We start from the raw sequence: 6,870 nt of genomic DNA, 5'->3' as shown, positions 1-6,870 counted from the left end.
TATTTTGTTTTTACTTAAGTAAAAATTAAATATATTTATTATATATAGAATGTTGTTAGAATATGTGTATACTGAAGAATGACTACATTGAACAAATTAAGACATACATCGTTTTACATGCTTGTGGAGATTTTGGGGTTAACAACCCTTAAAATGTATACTCATTAACTTTCCAGAACTCAATAGTCATAGGTTTCTTGAGCCTATTCCTCCATAGAACTATGATTTTCTATGCTTGGATTGGCATCTTCACAACTTCTTCCAATCCTATCCTTTTTGAGGCTTGAGGGGGTGGGATGACAGTTCTGACCACGGAACTGGTAGTGGAATTCTTAGTCCTGCTTTGATTTCTTGAGAGGTCCTGCTTGGCAGACATACCACCTCCTCCTTGCTCTTCCACAGAAAGTAGACTAGAGGCAGAGGTATGGTGCACAGGAAGTGCTGTACATGAAGGCAAGACTTGAAAGTCAAAGGAAGAATGGATCAACCATTGCTCAACCCAGGACTTGAACCCTTTACTTCTTGTTATATGAGGTAAGTTATTTGCTAATTGATTCAGATGACTGAGGCTTACTACAGAAAAAAGTCACAGCTTACCAGGCTTAATACCTCCTTTGTCATGTACTAAATTCCAATCTATACATGATTTTCTTTCTGTAGTCCCGCTGTCTCACTGATTTTAAAAATAATTCTATGCGCTAAAATCACACCATTTGATTGCTACAGATTAATAGTATGGGTCTCAATCTGTCCAAGTACTTCCTCCTTGTTCTTTTTTGCTTAAGTCTTAGTTATTTTTGTCTCTACTCACTTTCATGTAAATTTTAGAGCGTTCTTGTTAGGTTCCATGAAAATGAATAGAATTTTGATTAGGATCATGTTGAATTTGTGGATTAATTTAGGAAGAATCAAAATTTAACATTTTAACAACTCCATCCAGGAACAGTGCATAACCCTCCATTTATTCAGGTCACCCTTCAATAGATTTTAATTGTATTGACTTAGGTCCTGAACATTATTATCAGATTTACTGGTAGGTGCCCTATCTTCATTTACTGTTCGGAGTGGAAATTTTCTGTATTGTACATCAAATTCATTTTTAAGTAACTTATGGAAAGCTAGTTTTAGAATTAATTTTGAGTTTGTTGCTGTTGTTGTTGTTGTTATTGTTTTGTTGTTGTTTTTTTAAATTCAGCTATCTGGATAAATATCTGATTTCTCTCAGATGCTCTTCAGCATCTCATTTTAGCTCCAAGAATGCTAGAATTTGATGTTACAGAACTCTGAAGTTGGAGTTCCTTTGGGTCAAGGGGCAAGCATCATGGAAGACTGAGTTACTGGCCCTGTTATTCAATGCTACCTAGTTCTTTTGGTGACAATGTCTTCAAGTCTCTTAATTTTAGTGACAGGCTACTTAGAGTCCTTCAGACTCTTTGCCATTTCATTTCAGGCATTATTAATTAATTTTTCATGATTGATCCAAAAGGTGATATGACATTACAAATGCTGCTACAAATATTTCCAAATATTACCAACATTAATATTCTTTCATTCCCAAAACAAGCAAGTAAGCAAACAAAACACCTTAAATTCAGATTCTTCCCTAATTAGTTTTTATTGTCAACTTGATACAACCTTAAGCCACCTGGGAAGAAGATACTTCCTTTGGAGAATTGGCTGGATCTGATTGGCCTGGGCATGTGGGGGCATTTCTTATGGCTGATTAATGGAGAAGGGTTCATCTCCCTGTGGGCAAAACCATGCCTAGGCAGGTGGATCTGAGCTAAATGAGCAGACAGGGAGTCAGTAAGAAACTCCTCTGTGGTTTCTGTTTCAGTTTTTGTTTGAGTTCTTGCCCTAAGTTCCAGCCAGATAGACTTTGACCCAGAAGCATAAACTGAAATAAACTCTCCCCTACCCAACCTACATTTGATCATGGGACTTCTCACAGTAACAAAGGTCAGATTCCCTTCTAAGGGAATGTACTGAAAGGCCACAGTCACTGTTTATATTAAACAATGTAGGGTTTGGGACTTACTAAATGAAAAGTGAGCTCCCTATGATTGTGTTCATATCCCCTCACTTAACAATCCTTATTCACATCCTACCATCCTTAAGATAAGCAGCTCCTGTTGACAATTTGTCTTGACTTAGCATTTACCACTAATGTCTTGTTTTTGATTGTGAGAATAGGCATGGTTTAGTGGAGCAGGAAAGACTCAAAGGTGAACTTCCACTGATGAACTGAAAGATGTACTGCCTGCATTTTTGTACTTTGAACATTGGATTTTTATGTGCCAAATGGGCAGGAAGTGAAGAAACAAAGTAAAGAGAAAGGAAAATCTTTGTTACCCAAATAGATACATCCTTGCAGTTATGAAGTTGGTCTTCCATTTGCTCTTTTGTTTTGTTTATTTTAGCATAACCTGTAAAGAGTGTTTCAGTGAAGTAGTACATCAATCAGCTTGGCCTGTGAGCTTGCTAGTTGGAGAGGATCTTGATTGACTTAATTGAAATGGTAGAAACCAGCCTGAAAGAGAGAGCTAGCACTCTGGGAACTGGGGCCCTGGACTGTATGGGAGTAGAGAAAGCTAGCTGGACACTAAGTACACCTGTGTTTATTGCCTTTACTCTTGACTGTGCATATGATGTGACTAGCTGCCTCAGGTTTCTGCCTTGGCTTCCCTGCAAAGATGGGCTGTAACCTGAAATTACAAGTTGAGTAAACTTTTTATCTCCTAATTGTTTTGTTTTGTTTGTTTGTTTTTGTTATTGTTTGGGGGTGGGGGCGGGTCAGAGTATTTTATCACAGAAATGAAAGCATGCTAGAAGTTGGTACCAGAAGTAGAATTTTGCTTTTTCTCAGCTCATTTTTTTATAGCAGTAGGGGGAAAAAAAACTGGAACAGTGTCTCTTAGGGGTTTGCACTATATAATCTAGAGGCCTATGCAATTATGGCTCTGTCACATACTTTCTACGTCACTCTCTAAATTATCTGAACCCCAGTCTTCTATTCTTCTCACAGAGATGTTGCTAGAACAAAGTAGGATAAGACCAAGCAAATACTATGCAAAGTGTAAAGTGCGTTATATACACGAGCTATCAAAGCTCAGGAAAGTTGTGTACTTCTCCTCCTTACCTGCTACAACTTTGGAAGAGTATAATTTAAGAATGGCCTCAACACAAAACTGGGTATGGGTATGGGGGCACAAGCCTTCAATCCCAGCAGAGGTAGGTGGATCTCTGTGAGTTCAATGTCAGCCTGGTATACGAAGAGAATTCCAGGACAGTCAGGGTTGTTACACAGAGAGACCCTGTCTCAAAAAAACCAAAAAGGCCCCAATATATGAGAAAGTCATATTCAAGCATGCTGAGAGCCTTAGAAAATATATAACTAAAGTAAAACTTGGAATTTCATGATAAAATATTGATGAAAATGCTCAAAGACAAGTCATAAAATATAAATGCAAAGTAATTAGCATTGTTTTGATGTCTAAAGGTATAACTTGGAAATCTAAAAAAACAAAAACAAAACCCCATGGTGTCAGGGTTAAAACTGTCACTCAGAGCTACCCCACTGCTATCAGAACCACACCCTGACACAGCATCCTAGGGCTGAAAGCAGGGCTTCTTGATGACTCGTGAGAATTGCTGCTTTTAAGATGATCAGCGGCATCCTTGCATTAGTTCCTACTGCTTCCATCACAACTTAGCAAAGAGTCACTGGGCAAAACCAGCACAGGTTTCTTAGTTCACAACACTGGAAATCAGGGTCAAAGGGTTCTTCTAGGGGATCTGGGGGTGAATCTGTTATTGCTTTTCTGGGTTGTAAAGACCTTCCGCACGCCTCAGCTCATATCTCCTTTTTTCTGTTACTTCAGAAGGTAACATCGTCTTCTCTGACTTAAGGTCCCAGTATATCCTTGGTTCATATGGATACTTAGCTCACTCTCTCCTGTCCCATAGCCTTGACTTTGAGTTGGACGGTATCTCTGTGGTTAAGAAGGTGTGCTTTTGAGAATACTGCCTCCCTCACAACCCCAAACCACCCACACCCCACCCTCTGCTGCGTCGTCTGCTCCTCTAGTTCACCTAGGCTAATGGCGACAGCTGAAGTACTGAACATGGGAGGGGGGTGAGGGGGAGAAATCTATGAATTGTTAGATAATCTAGGAAGAGTCCTCCTGCAGTCCAAGGAGCATATTATAGCAGGAGATGCAGCTAGAAAGAACCACCTGGAAGGCAAAGCTGCCATCTCCACTAAGGTCACCAGCTGCATATTTCAGGTGTTACAGGAAGCTGGTGTAAAAACTGCTTTCACCAGGAAATTTGGAATACTGCTTTCACTGCACCCCAATGTGAAATGATCCTGACTGAATGGATATGCCGAAGAATAGCAACTGGACCTTTTCTCAAAAGGAACCTGGTGTGAAGAGGGGTATAAGTTTTATCCACCAAAAGTACAGATGTTTGTCGAGGATGATGCCAATAACGACCCACAGTGGTCTGAGGAGCAACTCAAAGCTGCACAATTTTGCTTTGCTGGACAGTTATAGGGCAGACTGAAGTGGACATCATGAGTCATACCACACAAGCTATTTTTGAAATTCTGGAGAAATCCTGGCTGCCCCAGAACTGTGCACTGGTTGATATGAAGATTGAATTTGGCATTGATGTAACCACCAAAGAGACTGTTCTTGCCAATCTCATCGATAATGATTCCTGGAGACTATGGCCATCGGGAGATGGAGACAGCAGAAAGACAAAGAGTCTTACTGGGATCTCAAAGAAGTAACTCCAGAAGGACTCCAGATGGTTTATATAAAAAAAAAAAAACCTTTGAGTGAGTTGCATATTGAGTGGAGTTGCTTCTCAGGTCAGTCAGTACAGGGTAGTCGTGCTGATAGGTTCAACCTCTAACCTTGGTCACTGTGAGAAAATTAAGGCGGCTTTTGGAAATTTTGGAATTCCATGTGAACTTAAAGTAACATCTGCATATAAAGGACTAGATGACACTTTGGGAATTAAAGCAGAATTTGAAGGGAATAGCATACCTATTGTATTTGTTGCAGTGGCAGGCAGAAGCAATGGACTAGGCCCAGTGATCTCTGGTAATACTGCATATCCGGTTATCAGTTGTCCTCCTATCACACCAGACTGGGGTGCTCAGAATGTGTGGTCATCTCTTCAACTGCCCAGAGGTCTTGGCTGTTCAACTATACTTTCTTCAGAAGGATCAGCTCGGTTTGCTACTCAGACATTTGGGTTCAACAACCATTAAATGGAGAGAAACTTGAAGCAATCCCACTAAAATCAGGGGCTAGACAAGGCTGCCTACTCTTTCCCTATTTATCCAATATAGTACTTGAAGTTCTAGCTAGAGCAATTAGACAACAAAAGGATGTCGAAGGGATGCAAATCAGAGAGGAAGAAGTCAAGGTATCATTATTTGCAGATGATATGATAGTATACATAAGCATTTCCAAAAATCCTACCAGAGAACTCTTATACCTGATAAACCACTTCAGCAAAGTAACTGGATATAAAATTAATTCAAACAAATCACTGGCCATCCTCTACACAAAGAATAAAATGGCAGAAAAAGAAATTAGGAAAACAACACCCTTCACAATAGTCACAAATAATATAAAAAAATTGTGCTATAACTCTAACAAAGCAAATAAAAGACCTGTATGACAAGAACTTCAATCTCTGAAGAAAAAAATTGAAGAAGACTTCAGAAGATGGAAAGATCTCCCCATGCTCATGAGTTGGTAATAAAAATGGTCATCTTACCAAAAGCAATCTACAGATTCGATTCAATTCCCATCAAAATTCCAACTTAATTCTTCACAGAAATAGAAAGAGCAATTCTCAACTTCATCTGGAATAACAAAAACTCAGGACAGCAAAAACAATTTTCAACAATAAAAGAACTTCTGGGGGAATAACCATACCAGAAATCAAGCTGTACTACAGAGCAATAGTAATAAAAACCCAAGGCATTGGTACAGGGGTAGGCAGGTAGATCAATGGAATAGAATTGACCAGAAATAAACCAACACACCTATCATCAATGCAAATTGATCCCTTTTTTTATCTCCTTGTACAAAACTCAAGTCCAAGTGGATAAAGGACCTCCACATAAAACCAGATACACTGAATCTAATAGAAGAGAAAGTGGTATAGGGAGAATTCCTGAACAGAACACCAATGGCTCAGGCTCTAAGATCAAGAATTGATAAATGGGACTTTATGAAACTGAAAAGCTTCTATAAGACAAAGGACACTGTCAGTATGACAAAATGGCAACCTATAGATTGGAAAAGATCCTTACCAACCCTCCATCTGATAGAGGGATAATATCCAAAATATATAAAGAACTCAAGAAGATAAGACTCAAAAAAACCGAATAATCTATTTAAAAATGTGGTACAGAGCTAAACAATGAATTCTCAACTGAGAAATATTAATGGCCAAGAAGCACCTAAAGAAATGTTCAACGTCCTTAGTTGTCAGGGGAATGCAAATCAAAAGACCCTGAGATTCTACCTTAAATCAATCAGAATGGCTAAGAACAAAAACTCAGGCAGCAGATGCTGACAAGGATGGGGAGAAAGAGGAGCACCCTTCTGTTGCTGGTGGAATTGCATACTGGTACAACCACTTTGAAAAACAGTCTGACAGTTCCTCAAAAAATTGAAAATAGTTCTACTTGAAGCCCCAGCTATACCACTACTGGGCATAGACCCAAAATAGTCTCCAATATAAAACAAGGACATGTACTCCTCTGTGTTCAGAGCATCCTTATTTATACTAGCCAGAAGCTCAAAAAAACCCAGATGTCCCTAAATAGAAGAATGGATACAG

General features: G+C 39.2%; 1 pseudogene; it reads left to right on the top strand.

Annotated features, from left to right (window-relative positions):
• The first annotated feature begins 4,100 nt into the window (after window positions 1–4,100).
• LOC116898194 lies at window positions 4,101–5,281 on the top strand (annotated as a pseudogene).
• Window positions 5,282–6,870: the final 1,589 nt, after the last annotated feature.

The sequence above is a fragment of the Rattus rattus genome, chromosome 4 (genome assembly GCF_011064425.1).
Source record: "Rattus rattus isolate New Zealand chromosome 4, Rrattus_CSIRO_v1, whole genome shotgun sequence".
NCBI classification, from domain to species: Eukaryota; Metazoa; Chordata; class Mammalia; order Rodentia; family Muridae; genus Rattus; species Rattus rattus.
The sequence above is the reverse complement of the archived record's forward strand: the minus strand, read 5'-3'. Positions and strand labels throughout refer to the sequence as shown.